The sequence below is a fragment of the Humulus lupulus genome, chromosome 4 (genome assembly GCF_963169125.1).
Source record: "Humulus lupulus chromosome 4, drHumLupu1.1, whole genome shotgun sequence".
NCBI classification, from domain to species: Eukaryota; Viridiplantae; Streptophyta; class Magnoliopsida; order Rosales; family Cannabaceae; genus Humulus; species Humulus lupulus.
The window spans coordinates 234894925-234918853 of NC_084796.1; the positions used below are offsets into that span (position 1 = coordinate 234894925).

At 44.4% G+C, this 23929-nt stretch overlaps 1 non-coding gene across 1 annotated transcript; it reads left to right on the top strand.

Moving 5' to 3' along the window:
* Positions 1-23038: 23038 nt before the first annotated feature.
* LOC133833517 (small nucleolar RNA R71) lies at positions 23039-23145 on the top strand. The gene has a single exon (XR_009892893.1). It is a non-coding gene; the product is annotated as a small nucleolar RNA R71 (small nucleolar RNA).
* Positions 23146-23929: the final 784 nt, after the last annotated feature.

Genomic DNA, 23929 nt, shown 5'->3' on the forward strand with positions numbered 1-23929 from the left:
TCCTCGGATCGATCTCCTCATCAATTTCTAAAACTGTCCCATCTTTATTCTGTATGACAACGAGTGCTTGCGCGCTCGTTTGTTTCTTTCCCCTTAAGGAAATGTTGTAGCACTCCCTTCCTGCCAATTGATCTCCTTTCAATGTTCCGACTCCGCTTGGAGTTGGGAACTTAAGGGCTAGATGCCTTACAGATGAAACTGCCCCCAGCCTGACCAGGGCGGGTCTCCCAAGCAATACATTGTAGGCAGATGGTAAATCTACTACCACGAACTCCATCATCTTGGTCACCGAGACTGGATAGTCTCCCAAGGTCACAGGGAGTTCGATGGACCCCATACAGGCGGTTCCTTCTCCAGAAAAGCCGTACAACGTGGTTGCACAAGCCTTCAGGTCACGAAGGGAGAGTCCCATTTTTTCTAGTGTTGCTTTATAAAGAATGTTAACTGAGCTCCCATTGTCTATGAGAACTCGGCGCACTCTTTTGTTGGCAAGCTGTAGGGTGATGACAAGGGGATCATGAAGAGGGAACTGGACATGGGAGGCATCCCCCTCGGTGAAGGTTATAGGCTGAGTTTCAACCCTTTGGCTTTTTGGTGCCCTTGGTTCGGGTTCATAAGGAGACCCGTCCCCTGTCTTCAGCTCATTCACATATCACTTTTGAGCATTTCTGCCCCCTCCTGCGAGATGAGAACCTCCCGAGATGGTTATTACGTCCTCTCCATCTATCAGCGGAGGCCTGTCTTCATCCCGAGATCGGGAGTTATTATTCTGTGCTGCCGGAAGCGCGGCTACTCTCTGGCTGGTAGTAGCCTGTCCAGTATTCTGGTTTTTGACATACTGCCGGAAATAACCTCTCGAGATCAACCCTTCGATCTCGTCCTTCAGCGGTCGGCACTCATCAGTTGTGTGTCCGGTGTCCCTATGAAACCGACAATACTTGCTGGAATCCCTCTTGGACTTTTGATTCCTCATAGGGTCCGGACGCCTGAAGGGGACCTGGTTTTCATTAGCCAGGTATATGTTTTCCCGAGACTCGTTGAGCTCGGTGTGCACTTTATATACGGAGAAATACCTTTCTCCTTTTTTCTTCTTTCCTCCATCAGCCTCGGGGTTATTTCCCTCGCTCTTTTTCCTCTTGGAGGGATTCTCCGAGGTAGACTGTGGAGCTGCTAGATCAGCCGAGGTTGAGGCGGAGTTAATGTTTATCGTTGTAGTTTCGGTCTGCGAGGTCACCTTGAGCGTTGACCTCGCCTCCTCTACATTGACAAATCTCTGCGCCCGTCTGTTAAACTCGGTTATCGACCTCACCGGTTTCCCTTGCATGTCATCCCAAAGGGCACTCCCGGGTAAAACACCAGCTTGGATAGCCATTAGGTGCCCACTGTCATCCACATCTCGAGCCCGGGCGACCTCAAGATTAAATCTTGTTAGATAGCTTTTCAGTGTTTCGCCCGGCTGTTGTCGGACGTTGGTCAAAGTGGATGCCTCTGGTCTGACTCCCATCATAGCCCGGAACTGCTTCTTGAAGTCCCTAGACAACTGATCCCATGAGGTTATCGAGTGTCTCTTGTACTTCTCGAACCAACTCTTGGCAGGTCCGGCTAACGACGTTGGAAACAACATGCATCTGAGCTCGTAGCCCACGTTACTAGCTCTCATGATAGTGTTCAATGTACTCAGGTGGCTACATGGGTCGGTTTTTCCTTCAAACGCTGGGACGTGAGGAATCCGGAACCCTTGAGGAAACTGAGTGTTAGAAATATTGGGAGCAAACGGCTCGAGCTCCTCATCAGAGTCCTCGTATCGACCACTCGCTCGTTCATTCTTCAAAAGCCTAAAGGCTTTTTCGAGCTGATCAATCCTTTCTTGGACTGGGTCCTTAGGGGGTGTCTGGAATTGCCGGTCATTGATTATGATCCCAGGCTCGCGTCTCCATGAGGGATCTCTACGCCCATTTAGGTGATTCCTTAGGTCCGGATTCGTCTGATCTCCCTTCCCCCTGCTCTGATTCAGATGATTCTGCAGGTCGGGATGGGTCTTGCGACTTCCAGTATTTTTACGACCTCGGTCGCGTTTACTGACGGACCTGGTTTCTCCGGACTCGTCACTGGTGAAACTTATTGATCGGTCATTTCATGGTGAATCCTTTCTATGTCGCCTTGTCTCCGCAGTGCGAGACCGGGACGTCTGACTTCTCTCAGATTGTGCGCCTCTCCGCTCCTGGAAAGTCTCCCTGTGTCCTTGCCTATCCCCCGTACGCCCTTGACCCTGATTTTGAACAGGTTGAGCGTTTCTACGGGGAGGTGAAGGATATCTTATGGGAGACGGAGGGAACCGTATAGGTGACGGTGGTTGTCGTCCTTGCTTCGGCCTAGAGGGCCCAGAATTTGCCCGAGATGGGCCAGTTGCGTTCGGTGCACTACCAGGAACCTGAGTCCGAGCCTCGGTAGGAGCTCGGTTATTCTCAGTTCCTGCAGGTGCTTCCGCAGGTGTATTAGGCGGGGCCCGAGCCCGGGTACTCCTATGAGGCCTAGAAGGGGCGGATGGCTCTGCTGGTGTTGGAGGTTGTGCCGGCCTCCTTGTGGCAGCATTTTTTCGTGGACGTCCACGGGGCCTCCGGGGAGGAACGTGCACGTCCCTTGGAGGAGGGACTTGGTCTTCGCGCGGAGGCGGGGGCTGAGCCACCTGCGCCTCTGCGGCTATCCTAGTCAACTCCTCGTTACGTTTGTTGGCTTCTACCAACAACTGTTTCAGCTGCCGATTCTCCAATTATCCAATAGGGACATAACGTTCAGGATTATAGTACATGTCCTCATCCCTTGGTTGTGGAGGTGGCCTCCGGGAATCGGAGGACCCACTCCTTTCATCAGCGTCCGGGTTCCTCATTGGCTGTTTTCCAGGACGCCTTGGGTAATTTTCTTCAGGAGTGTTCTGATTGTTTGCAGCCATGAATCTCTCAGGGATGAATGCTTGAGGCTCTCAATGAAAGCACCAAACTGTTGACGCCGTTTTTCGTCAACAGATAAAAGAAGAGAGCACGTAAACAATTAAAGACAATGGCCAAAAGACACAAACGAATCAAACACACGGTTTTTTACGTGGTTCAGCAGTTAAATCTGCCTAGTCCACGAGTCTCTGTTATTAACCTCAAGATTATCTCTGAACAATTCTTTAGCATGAATTCTCCAGAGTTTTCTCTCAAGGATCAGAATTTCGGTCCTTTACAATGGTGCATGGCTTCTCTATTTATAGAGAAGGATGCAGAATACTATCCCACATATTTTGGGTAGTTACTCTTTTGTGAATAAAAATAAATGGCTTTAAATGCCAATAATCAGATATTAAAGGAAACGTCCCCCAAAGATCAGGGGGCGTATAACTGTATTAAATAATATCCCACAATTCTTGGGGATTTACATCAATTAATGAGGACTACATCTCATAGTTATTACACTTGTAGATACTCAAGGTGGTTATAGCGTATCTTCAAGGCTCCAGCATTTCTGGTCTCATGTCATTGTGCGAGCCACTGACATCTCCCGAGCTAACGTTTATTTCGAGATGGGATGTCGAGCTCAAGAACCATGCTCCGAAGTTCCTGAAGATGAAGGTGTTCTCGGAGCTACCTTTCGAGATCGAGGTCATTTCGAGATCACCGCATTCGAGATCATATATCATACTTTTCAGGCTCGATTTACCATCCTAGAGCATACCCTAATCCTCACGAGACCATTTGTTGCGAACTCAGCTTTCGAGGTCATATTTACTATGGCTCGAAATCTGGGTATAACATTTATAAATAAAACTATCTAATAAAACATCATAAAATAGCATAAGATATTATAATATTGCATAAGATTTCAAAAATGATAACAAATATCCTTTGTTATCCATTCCTATTCACATTACTAAAACTCACACTCTTATAACACTTTAGATGGCGATTGACAAGACTTGGATAACATTGAGAAATTGTGGTTGTCAAGAATATTGGAATGGTCTGCAAGCTTTTTTGAGGATGGCGTCAGAACATAAAGATTCTGATGGAAGAATTAGGTGCCCGTGTGTGTGATGCAATAATAATAGATTTGAATCTTTGGATGTAGTTCGGGCAAACGTATTTGATAGGGGTTTTCATCAAGCTTATGATAAGTGGATTTTTCATGGTGAGGTAGAAGAAATTGTTGCTAATGAGGTGGTTGATGAGAATGAAGACGATGAGATGATTCACGTTGTGGAAGACTTCCTTTTATTTGACAACTGAGGAAGTAGAAAGGGATCCCGGTGGGAGTCAGTATTATGACGAGTTATTTGAGGAGATTGAAGCAGAGTTGTATCCTGAATGTGATTGGATTTCATCCCTGAAACTTTTAGCAAAGTTATTGCATCTAAAAGTTAGAGGGAAGGTGCCTAACAACATATTTGATGAATTGTTGAAGTTGTTAAAGCTTGCATTTTCTAAGGAAAACAAAATTCCCGGATCGTACTACGAGGCGAAAAAGAGATTGAAAAAATTAGGGTTGGGATACGAGTCCATTCATGTGTGTCAGTATGATTGCTGCTTATTCTACAATGAGCATGCATCTAAAGAGACATGTCCAGTATGCGGAAGTAGTAGATGGATTACTTCCGAAATGACGAAAGGAAAAAAAGTGCCACACAAGGTGATGCGTTACTTTCCGTTGACCCCTCGGTTGAAAAGATTATATAGTTCAAGGATTACAGCAAAACACATGATATGACATCACGCTGGGAAATCAAAAGATGAAGGGGTGATGCGACACCCGATGGACGGCTCTGCGTGTAAGGACTTTGATGCCAAGCATCCTGATTTTTCAAGGGATCCCAGAAATGTTCGTCTGGGCTTAGCTGCTGATGGATTTAATCCATTTGGCCACATGAGCCTTTCATACAGCATGTGCCTGTGGTGTTGGCAAACTATAATCTTCCACCTTGGTTGTGTATGAAAGACAACTATTTCATGTTGATCCTCCTTATTCCTTGGCCAAAATCACCTGATAAGGACATGGATGTATTTTTGAGACCATTGGTGGATGAGTTGAAGGATCTGTGGGTTAACAGAGTTTATACAAGAGATAGTATGACCAACAGGATGTTCAAGATGCGGGCAGCCCTTTTGTGGACAATGAACGATTTTCCAGCTCGTAGTAGTTTGTCTGGATGGATTGGTCAGGGATACAAAGCTTGTCCTACGTGTAATGAGGACACAACTTCCATCCGAGTGATCAGTAAGACATCTTATGTTGGTCACAGAAGATTCTTGCCAAGTACTCATCGAATGAGAAGAGACACCGAGTTCGATGGAGAAGTTGAGAGAAGACGTCCTCCGAGACGGTTTACTTGTGAGGATATACTAGAACAAGTTAATGGTCTTGCAGTACAAGTTCCAGGAAACACATGTCCAGTATGGGGGTGTGAAATGTAAAAGAGGAGTAGATGAAGGTAATTGGAGGAAAAAAAGTATTTTTTACGAGCTTGAGTATTGGTGTACAAACAAATTAAAACATAATATAGATGTCATGCATGTTGAGAAGAATGTGTGTGATAGTCTCCTTGGCACCATCCTAGACAATGATAAATCTAAAGACACCACTAATGCCAGGCATGATTTGAAAAAGATGGGTGTGAGAGAATCATTGTGGATTTATGAAGATGAGAATGGGAAGCTGATGAAGCTGCACGCTCCTTATGTGTTAACTCCGGTGCAGAGGCTACAATTTTGTCAGTTTATAAAAGGAGTTAGATTTCTAGATGGCTTTTGTTCAAATTTGAAGAAGAAAATGTCCGAGAATGATACAAATATTCTTGGGTTGAAGTCACACGATTGTCATGTGATAATGAAACGATTACTTTCTCTCGGTGTTCGCAAGTTTCTTCCAAAATCTATATCCACCACTATTACAAAATTGTGCAATTTCTTCAAGCAAATATGTTCGAGGACTTTAAATGTTAAAGATATGGAGGAAGCACAAAATGATCTTATTCAGATATTGTGCAAGATGGAGTTGAGTTTTCCTCCAGCTTTTTTTGACATAATGATTCATTTGGTATTACATTTTCCAGAAGAAGCTATATTGGGTGGCCCGGTATTTATGAGGTGGATGTATCTTTTTGAAAGGTACATGAAAAAATTAAAGAATTATGTGGGAAATAAAGCTCGCCCTGAAGGGTTGATCACCGAAGGCTATGTTGTAGATGAGACTTTGACCTTTTGTTTAATGTATTTCAAAGACATTGAAACAAGATTTAACTGTCTTGATCGAAATGAAGATGCAACTTATATCCCACGAAACCTTACAGTTTTCCAATCTCAATGTCGTCCACTCACAAAGGGAACTTTGAAGCCTCTCAATCATAACACTCGTGAAATAGATGAGTGGCTCATACTTGAGAATTCTCCTTAAATTGAGCCTTATTTAGAGTAACTTTATTCCCTTATAAATTAGAACATGTGTGGTTATTATCAGTTTTTTGTTATCAAGAATCATAACACTATTCTAATTAACAGTGAACACCTACAAGAGATTAAACAAAAATACCCAGATGGTGATCATGATCGTTTGCATAGGAAAAAATTTCGTTAGTGGTTTCATAAAAAGGTAGCTTTGAACTTTGATCTTTAAACAGTCATTTTATTAATGATATATTTTGTGAATCTAATACCATTTTATGTATTTAGATATATGACTTGCACAAGCTTAGGTCTTTGGAAAATGGTGATGAATCTTTAGCTTTAGCATCTGGGTCAGATCATTTGTCAACCTTTTACCAAGGTTTTATAGTCAATGGTGTTCGATTTATTGCACACGATCAAGATAAAAAGCACACCACACAGAATAGTGGAGTGTCTGTTGCTGGTACAGAAGGTTTTAATTATTACGGCACGGTTGAAGAAGTAGTGACACTATCTTTCACTGGTGCATATTCAGTGGCATTATTTCGGTGCAAATGGTGTTGATGCCGTTTTTCGTCAACAGATAAAAGAAGAGAGCACGTAAACAATTAAAGACAATGGCCAAAAGACACAAACGAATCAAACACACGGTTTTTTACGTGGTTCAGCAGTTAAATCTGCCTAGTCCACGAGTCTCTGTTATTAACCTCAAGATTATCTCTGAACAATTCTTTAGCATGAATTCTCCAGAGTTTTCTCTCAAGGATCAGAATTTCGGTCCTTTACAATGGTGCATGGCTTCTCTATTTATAGAGAAGGATCCAGAATACTATCCCACATATTTTGGGTAGTTACTCTTTTGTGAATAAAAATAAATGGCTTTAAATGCCAATAATCAGATATAAAAGGAAACGTCCCCTAAAGATCAGGGGGCGTATAACTGAATAAATAATATCCCACAATTCTTGGGGATTTACATCAATTAATGAGGGTTACATCTCATAGTTATAATACTTGTAGATATTCAAGGTGGTTATAACGTATCTTCAAGGCTCCAGCATTTCAGGTTTCATGTCATTGTGCGAGCCACTGACATCTCCCGAGCTAACGTTGCTTTCGAGATAGGATATCGAGCTCAAGACCCATGCTCCGAAGTTCCTGAAGACGAAGGTGTTCTCGGAGCTACCTTTCGAGATCGAGATCATTTCGAGGTCACCACATTCGAGATCATATATCATACTTTGCAGGCTCGATTTACCATCCTAGAGCATACCCTAACCCTCACGAGATCATTTAATGCGAACTCAGCTTTCGAGGTCATATTTACTATGGCTCGAAACCTGGGTATAACATCTTGCCCCCTCAAAATTATTTGTTCGAATCCTAAGAGAAGGAAACTTTTGAACTACTTTTTCTGGGAACCGTACCGTCACACTCTTGAAAATGGACACGTGTCAGCCGGGTATTGCTCACTTTAGGTACTTGGGAACACGCCCACGATCGTCCGTCTGACAACTTTTCGGCGCCTTCTTGTCATTAATCCCCATCCGTTCGATCTAGTGAGAATTTCACTCGACGCTCCCGATTAATTCCATTTTTCCACCTATATATACAAGACCCCCCCCCCCCCCCTCTTCGTCTTCTTCTTCACGTTTGTTCATCATAAACAAGAAAAGAAAAACAACCAGAAAACCAGACTCTCTTAAGAAGCTTCTGTCCTGCGCATGTTTTCTCGACCCAAGAAACAAAGAAATCCTGGTCTGTTCGAGTCAGTGAGTTCTTTCTTGCAACCTCTTCTCCAATCGACGATTTCGCTGCAATCACCATCACTGTGTAAGTACGCCATTTTTGTTGTTCTTTTTATACTGTATTTGCTGTGTATGCTAGTTTACGTTCTTAGCATAATAAGACAGGGGGTTTCGTTTCGATAGGCTTTCAAGTTTCCTAGACTTTCCCTGTTGGATTTCGCATCACTGGTTTATATCCAGTTTTAACGTTTGAGCGAAGTTTCAACTTTCTGGGTTTTGAAAACTTTAGGCCATGTTTCTTGTACATTAAGTTTTCGGGTAAGAACCCTTGTCCTTGACAAATGCACGAAACCCGAGAATGCCCTTCCTGGCTAACCGCCACCTTTCTTTCCCTTGAATTTCTGGATTTTCAAAAGATCACCCACGCTCCTTTTCTTTCCTGTGGAACACACGCTCTGACTCTTTAGTAAGGGTCCCAATATTTAATTTTTTTTTTGTTCCTAAATCTCCGAGCTCATTCCATCGACCTCGTGACTCTTGCATGCATGGCCCTCACCATTTTTTCTTTCTCGTTAGATGTCACAGAATCCGGAAAGACGGTGGGGGTCATTACGAGCAATCCCTTACGAGCCCAAATCTCCGAGCCCGGAATCGGTCTTTTCCCGGAACCAACATCGGATAAAAGAATACGAGCTTGCGCGCGAGCAGGAGGACATTCGAGCCCACTATCGTCGTCAGATAGACGAGGTCATTGAAAAGAAGAGAAGAGTTCTTTGGGTAGCCATCTATCCGGAGCCCAACCCTGGACCTAGGCCGATTCCCCTCGACCCAGCGTTAAAAGTCACGGTTGCATACCACCCAGGGGAACTCCAGTTTTCCTTAATGGCGGAGCCTTCGTCTTTGCAGCCTAGGAGGGAGATGTTTGAAGTCGAATTCTACCAAAGCTCGGTTACCACCACCGACCAATAACTGATATCTTGGCCCTCCATGGCCTTAGTTCGTTGGACACACTGAAATGTCGAGCTCCGACTAGGCATGAACGGAGTTGTTTCGCCCCTGGGGGCCGCGATTCCAGTGTAAAATACGCGGCCTGGAGCCAGGAACATATAAGGGCAGGAGCTTTGCTGCCCCTGAAGTCCTTTTTCAGAGACTTCATTGATTTCGTTGGGTTGGCTCCATTCCAACTCAACACCAATTCATGCAGGGTGCTGTCTGCCCTGAGGTCCTTGTTCCACGAGCTGGGATGGACAGGGCCTTCACCCCAAGAGATTTTATATCTCTTTTGTTTGAAGAGTAATCCCTCCCGAGCTCGGGGAGGAGATGGTTTTTACTATCTTTCGAGCTATCCCAAAGACACAAAGATCTTTGAAGATCTTCCGAACCACCCTCCTGACTTCAAGAAGGCTTTTTTCTGGACAGACGGTCTGTCCCCGTCTCGACACCGTTCGTTCAGGCGGATTCGTAAGTGTTCTCCTTACTTTCTATTTTTATGCTCGGAATTTTAGCCCTAAAATCCATATTTAGTTGAAGTGTACCTCGTCTTTCAGCTAACTTTCAGCGTCCCACCCCTGACGAAACAATGAAGGAGCACAGAGAGGCCCTGCTCCGACTCCCCTACGGCAGGAGGTCTCTCTCATTTCTATTACATGAGGACAAGCTACGAGCTTGTGGGTTGTTGGGACAGGGCCAGTCAACCTCTGACTGGTCCAGTAAAAAATATGGACGCTGGGAGGAAGTGCCACTGCTCACAGGCATCCTTCCTCCTAGGAGAGAAAGGAAAGCATCTCTCCTAATTCGCTCGAGAAGTCCGCGGTCGGGAAATGAGGCCAATGACGAAGCCTCGAGTTCGGACTCCGGTGGAGGTAAGACCCTTCCTACTTCGCGAATGTGGTCCCCCACTTTATTAAAACACAGGCCCAATAGACTAGTCTCGTGCCCACAGGATAGATACCACTTCTACATATGGAGTTGGGTAGATGATTGTGTCCATAGGTTTGATAGTGGGCTCGGGAAATACGACACTATGTACACCACGGACGAGGCGTGGAATGGGATAGCTGTGCAGTATGGGACCAATGATTATAGGGACCTTTCGAGGTTATCACCAACTTATAGGGAAGGCACTCCCCCCGCCTCTTCTGAAGACGGGGGAATTTCATGGTCCCCAAGCTCAATCTCGGGGGAAAGTTCCAGTTAGGTTTTTTCTACCACCACTCTATACGTGATACTGAAGTAACTTGTACACCTCTTTTACTGACTCACTGTGTTGACTTGTGCAGGCGATATGGACTCCGACCTCGACGCCCTTATCGACAATGCGGGTGCCAAGAGGAGCAAACGCCCCAGGGCAGGGGGACTGAAAACCAGCCAGCCTGGGAAAGGCCCCAAGAGATCTAGGAAAACGCCTCCTCCTCCCCCGCCGGCTTCGAGCTCTGCTGCTGCGTCGACTGGCCAGACTAACGCCCCCACGACGATGCCATCCTCGTAGGCCATCGTCTCTGCGGTGGCACCGGCCTCGCAGGCTGGTATCCCTACCGTGGTCGAATCCCAACCCTCTGTGGCGGGTCAAACGTCTTCTGCTCAGCTCGCCAAGAGACCTTCTGCTTCTCGAGCTCAGAAGCTAACCATCTCCACCCATATGGACTCGTATGTGGTGGATAACGCTGCCGGACCTCATGGATCTACGCTGATTTCGGATGTCATGTCCCGGATCGGCCAGAGCTACGGCAGTTTCGAGGCTCCTCAGTGGCAGTGCCTAACTGGCACCCGAGACCGCACTGTCCTGTACAAGAAGAGTATCGAGCACACTGCCGCGGTAAGTATCCTTCTATATTCCTTTTGCTTACATTCATACTGTCTCGAGGCTAATGGTGGTTTCTTCCTTTTTTCAGGCTCTTGCTTTTACTACCCAGCTCAATTACGAGCTGAACAATGAGATCCATTCGAGCAGGACTCTCGCCCAAGAGGAGAGGGACCTCCACCTTAGAGCGAATGATGATCTGAAGGCGGCGAATACTAAGCTCGAGGCAGTGGTTAAGGAGCGTGAGGAAATGGCCAAGGAGCTCGGAAAGCTGAAAACTGAACTCGAGGAGCAAAAGAAAGATAACATCCAGCTTCGGGAGACCAATAAGAAGCTCGAGGAAGACAAGACCGCCACCTTCGACCTTATAGAGGATGTCAAAGCTCGCCTTACTGCTGAGTACAAAGAAAAGAAGGAAACAGCGGTCGACTCAGCCATGTACCGGATGTGGGCTTATAACGAAGAGCTGGACACCAGCTTTTTGGGTTCCCACGAGGCGCTGTTCCTTGAACGATGGAATGCTCGGCTCGAGAAGGAAGAGGCTGAACGGCGTGAGAAAGAGAAGGCTGAGCAGCTCGAGAAGGAAAAGGCTGCTCCGGGTACCGTTTCAGAGGAAGCTCAGGAGGATAGTCATGCTATTCGTCCTGATGGGTCCAGTGCCACTGATGCTGAGAAGGCCAGGGAGACTCCTCTTCACTGAATCTGACCTCGGGGAGATCAGTTATCGGGGCTGCGTCCCCTTATGTAATTATTGTAATTTATGCCCATGGGGCTGATACAATTTCTTTAACTAATTCTTTTACATGCTTTACATTTCTTGGCTCGAAATATTTTGCATATTCTATATTGATGAACTGGTTATGTTTATTTAATTCTTACAAACATAGTTTGGATTTAGGCTCGAAATTTGATGCTTTCATGCATAGTTTATCCGAATTATCCGTTTCCAACCTCGTTATTTATCAAGGTCGGATTGGTTAATCTCTTTTTTTAGTTACTTTTCCTCATCCTCAGTATCTTAGCTCCGAGGTTATGAGTTCGAAACTATTTTTCTTTAAGATGTTCCAGCCTCGATCTCGACATATTTCGTGATGGGTTTAGGCTACCATTTATCATCGATCGATAATTTGGCTGGTTTGTTCCAAACCTGCTAAGCTTGCACATCTGGTTAACTCCAAACGTTTTAGGTTTTTGGTAGTTCGGTTATATCCGAACTATCTAAGCCCGCGTATTTGGTTATATCCAAATACTTCGTATGTTTTTGATAACTCGGTTAAGTCCGAACTATCTAAGCTCGCGTATTTGGTCATCTCCAAATACTTCATGTTTGATAATTCGGTTGTGTCCGAACTACCTAAGATCGCGTACTTGGTTATATCCAAATACTTCATGTTTGATAATTTGGTTGTGTCCGAACTACCTAAGCTCGCGTATTTGGTCATCTCCAAATACTTCATGTTTGATAATTCGGTTGTGTCCGAACTACCTAAGATCGCGTACTTGATTATATCCAAATACTTCATGTTTGATAATTCGGTTGTGTCCGAACTACCTAAGCTCGCGTATTTGGTCATCTCCAAATACTTCATGTTTGATAATTCGGTTGTGTCCGAACTACCTAAGATCGCGTACTTGGTTATATCCAAATACTTTATATATTTTTTATTTTTTAAGCTGGAGGTATGTATACCAATGATGCCCCCTTAATATCCTATGAGTGTGACCATAGGTTATTAAATTAAGAGAGTTTGCAAAAATAAAAATAAATTACATGTGAAACAAAGTTGACATTTTATTTGATGAAATTCAAAAACAAACTAACATAGATAGAAAATCATGGTTACAGGCAACACTTTTCCTATACTATTGATAATAAGGTCTAAGGTGTTCGCCATTCCATGCTCGTGGTATGAGGCTCCCATCTAATCTCGCAAGTTTGTATACGCCAGGGCGGATGACTGATTCTATTTGGTATGGTCCTTCCCAGTTTGGCCCGAGTACTCCTGCTGCTGGATCTCGGGTTGCTAAGAATACGCGTCTCAATACCAGATCTCCTACTCCGAACTTTCGATCTCGAACCCTTTTATTGAAATATCTTGTGGTTCGTTGCTGGTAAGCAGCATTTCTCAGCTGAGCCTCCTCCCTTTTTTCTTCGATCAAGTCTAGGGTTTCTTCGAGCTGAGTATGATTGGAGCTTTGGTCGTAAATCTGAGTTCGAATCGTTGGAATTTCGACCTCAATGGGCAACATTGCCTCGCAGCCATATGCTAGAGAAAATGGGGTATGTCTAGTTGATGTCCGAGCTGTAGTTCTATATCCCCAAAGGACTTGAGGTAATTCCTTAGGCCATCGTCCCTTTGCTTCTTCCAACTTTTTCTTCAAAGAACTTTTGAGAGTTTTATTAACGGCTTCGACCTGACCATTCGCCTGAGGGTGAGCCACTGACGAAAAGCTCTTTATTATACCGTTCTTGTTACAAAAGTTCGTAAATAAATCGCAATCAAACTGGGTTCCGTTGTCAGACACAATCTTTCTTGGCACTCCATATCGGCATACGATGTTCTTTACCACGAAATCTAGGATCTTCTTTGAAGTTATGGTCACCAATGGTTCAGCCTCCGTCCATTTTGTGAAGTAATCAACCGCGACCACAGCATACTTTACTCCTCCTTTGCCAGTTGGGAGTGATCCTATGAGGTCGATGCCCCATACCGCAAAAGGCCATGGGGATGTCAACATGGTCAGTTCATAAGGTGGAGCTCGGGGTATCGTGGCGAATCTCTGGCATTTGTCGCACTTTTTCACGTACTCAAAAGAGTCCGTTTTAATGGTTGGCCAGAAATATCCTTGGCGTATAATCTTCTTAGATAGGCTATGCCCCCCGGTATGGTCTCCGCAGAACCCTTCATGAATTTCTTCAATAATCTTCTTTGCCTCGGGAGGAGTTACACATCTGAGCAATGGCATGGAATACCCTCTTCTGTATAGCCTTCCGTCAAGGATGGTGTAACGAGGAAGTTAATACATTAGTTTCCGAGCCTGATTTCGATCTTTTGGAAGAATTCCATTTTCGAGATACTCAACTATCAGGCTCATCCAGGTCGGCTCTGTCTCGATCATACAGACATCTTCCTCGTCAGGCTCAGTAATTCTGGGTGGTGACAGGTGTTCTACGGGTACAACATTCAGCTCCTCATTTTCGGCGGAGGTGGCGAGCCGAGCTAAGGCATCTGCATTTGAGTTTTGTTCTCGGGGAACCTGTTCGATTGCATAAAACTCAAAAAACTCTAATGCGGACTTTGCCTTCTCCAGATAAGCTGCCATTTTTGTGCCACGAGCCTGGTATTCTCCCAAGATTTGATTAACCACGAGCTGGGAGTCGCTGTAGCAATGTATAGCTTTGGCCTTGAGCTCTTTTTCTATTCGTAGTCCCGCAAGTAAAGCCTCGTACTCAGCTTCATTATTAGATGCTTTAAAGCCGAACCTTAACGCAGAGTGAAATTTGCTCCCTGCAGGAGTGATCAGAATAACTCCTGCCCCCGCTCCATTTTTATTTGACGACCCGTCGACGTAAAGTTTCCACAGCTCGTGGGCCGTGGTTGCTACCTCGTCGTCGGCGATACCGGTGCACTCCACTATGAAATCCGCCAACGCTTGTGCCTTAATGGTCGTTCTCGGATGGTAGGTGATCTCGAACTATCCGAGCTCAACAGCCCACTTTAGGAGTCGACCAGACGCCTCTGGTTTAGACAAGACTTGCCTTAGTGGTTGATCTGTTAGTACATGGATAGGATGTGCCTGAAAGTAAGGGCGGAGCTTGCGAGATGAGTGGATCAGACTGAGGGAGAGCTTCTCCATCAGTGGATATCTTGACTCTGCCCCCAGTAATCTTTTACTGATATAGTAGACGGGTTTCTGTACTCTCTTCTTCTCGCACGAGCACCGCGCTTATCGCGTGTTCGGTAGTTGAGAGGTATAGGAACAGTACTTCCCCCGTCTCAGGCTTTGATAGGATGGGCGGTTCGGCTAAGTGCTTTTTGAGCTCCTGAAAGGCTAGCTCGCACTCATCTGTCCATTCGAACTTCTTACTTCCTTTCAATAAGTTGAAGAATGGGAGACTGCGGTCCGTTGACTTCGAGATGAACCTGCTCAGAGCTGCCATCCTGCCAGTCAAGCTTTGAACATCTTTATGCTTCTGAGGCGAAGGCATATCGATCAGGGCCTTTATTTTGTCGGGATTAGCCTCAATCCCTCAAGAATTGACAATGAAACCCAGAAATTTTCCTGAAGACACCCCAAAAGTGCACTTCTGAGGATTCAACTTCATGTTGTACTTTCTGAGCACGCCAAAGCACTCTTCGAGGTCATCAACATGGTTCTGGTTAAGTTGAGACTTTACAAGCATGTCATCAACATAAACTTCCATGTTGTTCCCTATTTGCTCTGAGAACATCATGTTTACGAGCCGCTGGTACGTGGCTCCGGCATTCTTGAGTCCGAATGGCATGACATTGTAGCAGTAGAGCCCTTTATCTGTGATGAAGCTCGTATGCTCTTGGTCGGGGGCGTGCATGGGAATCTGGTTATATCCAGAATAGGCATCCATGAACGACATCAGACCATGCCCCGCCGTGGCGTCTACGAGCTGGTCAATTCTCGGCAGGGGAAAACAGTCTTTTGGGCAGGCCTTGTTGAGGTCCGAGTAGTCAATGCACGTTCTCCACGTCCCATTGGGCTTCGGGACCAACACTGGATTGGCCACCCTGTCAGGGTAAAAAGCGTCCCTTATGAAATTATTTGCTTTCAGCCTGTCCACTTCCTCCTTTAGTGCTTTCTTTGTGTCTTCATCCAGCTGCCTTCGTTTTTGCTGCTTCGGGGGAAAGCTTTTGTCTATATTCAATGCGTGACTCGCTAAATTGGGGCTTATTCCCACCATGTCAGAGTGTGACCACGCGAAGACATCCTGGTTTTTCTTCAGAAAGCAAATTAATTGCTATTTTGATTCGTCTTGGAGGTGTTTCCCGACCTTCACCTTCTTTGAGGGATCAGCTTCCTCGAGCTGAACCTCTTCGAGCTCTTCCAAAGGTTGGAGGTCAACCTTTTCCTCAATCCTCGGATCGATCTCCTCATCAATTTCTAAAACTGTCCCATCTTTATTTTGTATGACAACGAGTGCTTGAGCGCTCGTTTGTTTCTTTCCCCTCAAGGAAATGTTGTAGCACTCCCTTCCTGCCAATTGATCTCCTTTCAATGTTCCGACCCTGCTCGGAGTTGGAAATTTAAGGGCTAGATACCTTACAGATGAAACTGCCCCCAGCCCGACCAGGGCGGGTCTCCCGAGCAATACATTGTAGGCAGATGGTAACTCTACTACAACGAACTCCATCATCTTGGTCACCGAGACTGGATAATCTCCCAAGGTCACAGGGAGTTCGATGGACCCCATACAGGCGGTTCCTTCTCCAGAAAAGCCGTACAAAGTGGTTGCACAAGCCTTCAGGTTGCGAAGGGAGAGTCCCATTTTCTCTAGTGTTGCTTTATAAAGAATGTTAACTGAGCTCCCATTGTCTATGAGAACTCGGCGCACTCTTTTGTTGGCAAGCTGCAGGGTGATGACAAGTGGATCAAGATGAAGGAACTGGACAAGGGAGGCATCTTCCTCGGTGAAGGTTATAGGCTGAGTTTCAACCCTTTGGCTTTTTGGTGCCCTTGGTTCGGGTTCATAAGGAGACCCATCCCCTGTCTTCAGCTCGTTCACATATCGCTTTTGAGCATTTCTACCCCCTCCTGCGAGATGAGGACCTCCCGAGATGGTTATTACATCCTCTCCATCTATCGGCGGAGGCCTGTCTTCTTCCCGAGATCGGGAGTTATTATTCTGTGCTGCTGGAAGCGCGACTACTCTCTTGCTGGCAGTAGTCTGTCTAGTACTCTGGTTTTTGACATACTGCCGGAAATAACCTCTCGAGATCAACCCTTCGATCTCATCCTTCAGCTGTCGGCACTCATCAGTTGTGTGTCCAGTGTCCCTATGAAACCGGCAATACTTACTGGAATCCCTCTTGGACTTTTGATTCCTCATAGGGTCCGGACGCCTGAAGGGGACCTGGTTTTCTTTAGCCAGGTAGATATTTTCCCGAGACTCGTTGAGCTCGGTGTGTACTTTATATACGGAGTAATACCTTTCTCCTTTCTTTTTCTTTCCCCCTTCAGCCTCGGGGTTATTTCCCTCGCTCTTTTTCCTCTTAGAGGGATTCTCTGAGGTAGGCTGTGAAGTTACTGGATCAGCCGAGGTTGAGGCGGAGTTAATGTTTATCGTTGTAGTTTCGGTTTGCGAGGTTGCTTTTAGCGTTGACCTCGCCTCCTCTACATTGACAAATCTCTGCGCCCGCTTGTTAAACTCGGTTATTGACCTCACCGGTTTCCCTTGCATGTCATCCCAAAGGGCACTTCCAGGAAACACACCAGCTCGGATAGCCATCAAGTGTCCACTGTCGTCCACATCTCGTGCCCGGGCGACCTCTAGATTAAATCTTGTCAGGTAGCTTTTCAGTGTTTCACCCGGCTGTTGCCGGACGTTAGTCAAAGTGGACGCCGCTGGTCTGAGTCCCATCATAGCTCGGAACTGCTTCTTGAAGTCTCTAGACAATTGATCCCACGAAGTTATCGAGTGTCTCTTGTACTTCTCGAACCAACTCTTGGCAGGTCCGGCCAATGATGTCGGAAACAACATGCACCTGATCTCGTAACCTACGTTACTGGCTCTCATAATAGTGTTGAATGTACTCAGGTGACTACATGGGTCGGTTTTTCCTTCAAACGCTGGGACGTGAGGAATCCGGAACCCTTGAGGAAACTGAGTGTTAGAAATATTGGGAGCAAACGGCTCGAGCTCCTCATCAGAGTCCTCGTACCGACCACTCCCTCGTTCATTCTTCAAAAGCCTAAAGGCTTTTTTGAGCTGATCAATCCTTTCTTGGACTGGGTCCTTAGGTGGTGCCTGGAATTGATAGTCATTAATCGCGATCCCAGGCTCGCGTCTCCGTGAGGGATCTCTACGCCCATTCAGATGATTCCTTAGATCCGGATTTGTCTGATCTCCTTTCCCCCTGCTCTGATTCAGATGATTTCGCAGGTCAGGTTGACTCTTGTGATTTCCGGTATTTTTACGACCCCGGTCGTGTTTACTGACAGACCTAGTTTCTCCGGACTCATCACTGGTGAAACTCATTGATCGGTCATTTCGTGGTGGATCCTTTCTACGTCGCCTTGTCTCCGCAGTGCGAGATCGGGACGTCTGACTTCTCTCAGATGGCGCACCTCTCCGCTCCTGGAACGTCTCCCTGTTTCCTTGTCTTTCCCCTGCACGCCCTTGATCCTGATCTCGAACAGGTTGACCGTTTCTGCGGGGAGGTGAAGGATATCTTATGGGAGACGGAGGGAACCGTATAGGTGACGGTGGTTTTCGTCCTTGCCTCGGCCTAGAGGGTCCAGAATTTGCCCGAGATGGGCCAGTTGCGTTCGGTGCACTACCAGGAACCTGAGTCCGAGCCTCGGCAGGAGCTCGGTTGTTCTCAGTTCCTGCAGGCACTCCCACAGGTGGATTAGGCGGGACCCGAGCTCGGGTACTCCTCTGAGGCCTAGAAGGAGCAGATGGCTCTGCTGGTGCTGGAGGTTGTGCCGGCCTCCTTGTGGCAGCATTTTTTCGCGGACGTCCACGGGGCCTCCGGGGAGGAACGTGCACGTCCCTTGGAGGAGGGACTTGGTCTTCGCGCGGAGGCGGGGGCTGAGCCACCTGCGCCTCTGCGGCTATCCTAGTCAACTCCTCGTTACATTTGTTGGCTTCTGCCAACAACTGTTTCAGCTGCCGATTCTCCAATTCTACAATAGGGACATAACGTTCAGGGTTATAGTACATGTCCTCATCCCTTGGTTGTGGAGGTGGTCCCCGGGAATCAGAGGACCCACTCCATTCATCAGCGTCCGGGTTCTCCATTGGCTGTTTTCCAGGACGCCTTGGGTAATTTTCTTCAGGAGTGTTCTGATTGTTTGCAGCCATGAATCTCTCAGGGATGGATGCTTGAGGCTCTCAATGAAAGCATCAAACTGTTGACGCCGTTTTTCGTCAACAGATAAAAGAAGAGAGCACGTAAACAATTAAAGACAATGGCCAAAAGACACAAACGAATCAAACACACGGTTTTTTACGTGGTTCAGCAGTTAAATCTGCCTAGTCCACGAGTCTCTGTTATTAACCTCAAGATTATCTCTGAACAATTCTTTAGCATGAATTCTCCAGAGTTTTCTCTCAAGGATCAGAATTTCGGTCCTTTACAATGGTGCATGGCTTCTCTATTTATAGAGAAGGATGCAGAATACTATCCCACATATTTTGGGTAGTTACTCTTTTGTGAATAAAAATAAATGGCTTTAAATGCCAATAATCAGATATAAAAGGAAACGTCCCCCAAAGATCAGGGGGCGTATAACTGAATAAATAATATCCCACAATTCTTGGGGATTTACATCAATTAATGAGGGTTACATCTCATAGTTATAATACTTGTAGATATTCAAGGTGGTTATAACGTATCTTCAAGGCTCCAACATTTCAGGTTTCATCTCATTGTGCGAGCCACTGGCATCTCCCGAGCTAACGTTGCTTTCGAGATGGGATATCGAGCTCAAGACCCATACTCCGAAGTTCCTGAAGATGAAGGTGTTCTCGAAGCTACCTTTCGAGATCGAGATCATTTCGAGGTCACCACATTCGAGATCATATATCATACTTTTCAGGCTCGATTTACCATCCTAGAGCATACCCTAACCCTCACGAGATCATTTAATGCGAACTCAGCTTTCGAGGTCATATTTACTATGGCTCGAAACCTGGGTATAACAAATGGTTTAATACAAATCCAAGAATGAAGAAAAAAATCATTGAAAATAATATCACCAATATAAACGTCAATGGTGAATGGTACAAAGATGAGCCGTACATACTTGCTACTCAAGCTAAGCAAGTTTTCTAACTCGATGATTTACTTAGAGGTCGTGATTGGAAAGTTGTAGAAGATGTGAATCATTGACAGATTTGGGACATTAAAGACAATTCTAATGAGGTTAATGATGTTATTGATGTTGTACACGAAACAAGTTCATCAAATTTTGTGTTGACTGTGGACCTCGGAGAGTTGATTATGCAATCTGATCAACCTGTTGCATATGTTGGAGCTGATGAAGAGGGTGATGACGAAGCTGATATGTCAGAACATGAGGAAGTCGCAGATGCAGATGATGAATTGTTAGTTGAGCTTTGTGAAGATGAAAATGTGTCTCCGATTACTGATGGAAATGATAGTGATTACTCTGTTTAGTTTTTCTATTTGTGTAACAGAACTATATATTTAAATATAATAAAGTTTTTTTTGTAATTATTATTATTATGAATTGAATGTGATATACTTCTATTTTAATGCTAATTACTAACTAATAAATTTTAAAATGAAGTATAATGTCAGCTGATATAGCAACTTATCACGGCGAAGATGGTGGGGATCAAGACCTACCAGATCCTTCTAGGGTACCATCATCTTGCGAGTCAGGTTAAATATTGCATATCAAAATTATTTTTAGAAATTATATTGTTAGATAAATATAACATCAATACTAATACTGGTTATTGTTAATAAATTTTAAAGCCCTGCCGACGAGAAGAAAAGGTCGTGGCCTTGCTAGTAATAATGTTCTTGAATAACGAAGGAAAAAAGTCGGGAAACCATTGGATCTAGAGTTTGATCTTGTGACCAACAAAGTAGTTGGGTAGGAGGATCAAGCTTTTATTCGCATGTTGGGCACTCTAGTTACCATTTTGTGTCCGGGACATTATTTGGATTTTACTGATGTACCTCAACAGTTTAAGGATCAAGTGCTTGATCGTATGAGGGTAAAAAAATTACAAATCTTGTACTTTTCATTATTTATTTCCATTATTTACAAAGTCATCTAATTTTTTTTCTTAATGCAGTGTTACTATAATATAGACAGTCATCCACAACGTGAGTCAGTTCTGGCAACTGTCAACAAGGAGATGGGCGAAAGATATCGCGAGAGAAAGAACAATAGACATAAACACTTCAAAAGTCATTATGCTGGACCAAAAGATTTAGTTATTAGTTTATGTATTTGGACTGAATTAATACTGTATTTATTTTTAATGACAATAGCGATATTAGCTAAGTTGATAAATATTAAAACTATTCACATTAATTTTAATGTTAGTTATGTTTAAATTTATTAAATGCTTATTTTGTTAAATTTTATTATGAATTATTTTTAAAAATAATTAAATTTAATAAATATTAATTTATTTCAAATAAATTTTAAAATATATTATAAAAGCAATATTAGCGGCGGACCCCGCGGCTAATAATAATGCATCTGACAAATGTATTAGCGGCGGGCTCCGCCGCTAATAATATTATATCAGCGGTGGGCGTGTCAATCCGCCACTAATAAGCATTAATAGCGACAAATAATTAGCGGCAGGTCATTAGAGGTGGGTCCCCGCCGCTAATACGTATTAGCGGCGGATGTCACCCTTATTAGCGGCGGGGGGTCAATTCTTGTAGTGATAAACACTTGGGTTGGGAAAAAGCTTTGTTATTCTTAAGCTTTATAAAATGCTTGGGAAGTGAGGTTTAGTGTATTTCGGTATTGAAGTTAGACCAATCCATAAGGTCAACTAAGGTACTCTTATTCTTTAAGTTCAGTCCTTTAAACTCTTTAGTTTCCTTTAGTCCTTTTATTCAAATCCCAACTTTTGATATTGGTTTTTGATTAGGCTCTTGAAACTTAAAGATCTTTCTTGGTAAGTTTCATCTGGAGGGCTTAGTTTCCATATTTATTCTTTACTCTTTAGAAATACTCACCATTCTATTGTTGGTTTTAGGAGTATTCCAAGTCTCGCATTTGGACAGAATCTCCTTCATGAATTTCACATAGCAGGGCATCTGCTCTAAGGCCTCAGCAAACGGAATATTGATATGTAACTTTTTAAACACCTCTAAAAACTTAGAAAACTGTTTATCAAGAGTAGTTTTTAAGCCTCTGAGGATATGGAACTCGAACTGGCTGGTCAACAACAACTGGAGGACTCTTTTTTGAACTCTGGTGGTCTTCAGTAACCCTTTTCTCAATTGTATCAAACTTCTCACCCAATTCTTCATTCTGAACTACTGACTGCTGCTCAATTTTTTTTACCACTCCTCAGAGTAATTTTCTGAACTTGCTCCTTAGGGTTAACTTCAGTGTTGCTAGGCAAGTTTCCCTGAGGTCTATTATTTAGCGTATTAGCCAACTGCCCTACTTGTGATTCAAGATTTCTGATAGAAGATCTAGTCTATGTCATGAACTGAGTTTGGGTGTTGGTGAGAGTCAATAATGCAGCTTGTAATTCATTAGGCCTGTCTGGTGGAGCTTGATTCATTGGTTGTTGAGGCCTAGGCTGTTGCAATGAAGAGGCTTGATTCATTGGTTGCTGAGGCATATTTTGCTGAAACTGGCCCTGAAACTGAGGCTGCTAGCCCTGACTGTTCCTCCAGGAAAAATTAGGATGATTTCTCCACCCAAGATTGTAAGTGTTGGAGAATGGATTATTGAATGGCCTCTGAAAATTTCCCATAGCTTGAACCTGAGCTAGGTGCATGGGAATGTTATTATTACTACTAGTAGGACATTGATCAAAAGAATGAGGACCACCACATATTTCACACCTAGTTGCCATCTGAACTGCATTAGCAGATACAGTGTTCTGTTGTAATTGTTTTGTCAAGGAGGCCACCTGTGCTGTCAGAGCAGTAATTGCATCAAGTTCATGCACCCCAGCTACCTTTTTGACCCCAGATGACCTCTCCTCAGACCACTGATGATTATTTGTGGCCATGTCCTTTAGCAGCTCGTATGTTTCATTGGCACTCTTACTCATGAATGCCCCACCAGCCGCAGCATCAATAATCGTTCTTGTTGTACCACACAACCCCTTATAAAAATTGTGAACCAGCATCCACTTCTCTATACCATGGTGGGGGTATTTCCTCAATAACTCCTTGAAACGCTCCTACGCATCATATAATGACTCTCCATCCATCTGATAGAAGTTATTAATTTCTCCCCTCAATTTAGCAGCCTTCGAGGGAGGGAAAAACTTAGCCAAAAATTTATGAGCAAGGTCTTGCCAAGTATTGATAGAATTTGCCTGAAGTGAATTAAGCTAGCTCTTAGCTCTTTCTCGCAGAGAAAATGGGAAGAGTCTCAACCTTATAGCATCATCGCTGACCCCATTGTACTTAAAGGTATCACACAACTCTAAGAAATTCGTCGAGTGCATATGGGGATCTTCATAAGGCAAACCACCAAATTGAACAGTGGACTGCACCATCTGCAAGATCATCGGCTTAATCTCAAAATTATTAGCCTCCACAGCCGGCGGTCTTATACAATTATGTACTCCCGTTATAGTGGGCAGTACATAGTCTCTCAGACTTCTGGCAACAGGATTTTGAACCTGATGTTGAAGAACTTCGGGAACCTCATTATTCCTCTCATTTCGTGTCATCTCTATAGTCTGATGAGCCAACCTCTTGTTTCTTCTGTTTGTTTGCACGTCTTCTCAATTTCAGGATTTATAGGAACCAGACTACCTGCCCTTCTTCTGCTACACAAATAACAAAATCACCTGAAATTTACAAAGGAACTCAACTGAAACAAATTAGAAACAAGACAAAAATAACCAAATTAGAAATAAAATCAACTAGACTGATATTGATAGTTTTTCAGTCCCCAGCAACGGCGCCAAAAACTTGTTGCATATTTTATAGCTATGCAAGTGCACGTATCACAATTTAGTAAAAATCTTGGTAAAGCCAAGTATCGTCCTCAAGGACTGAATCCCCAATTACCAGTCA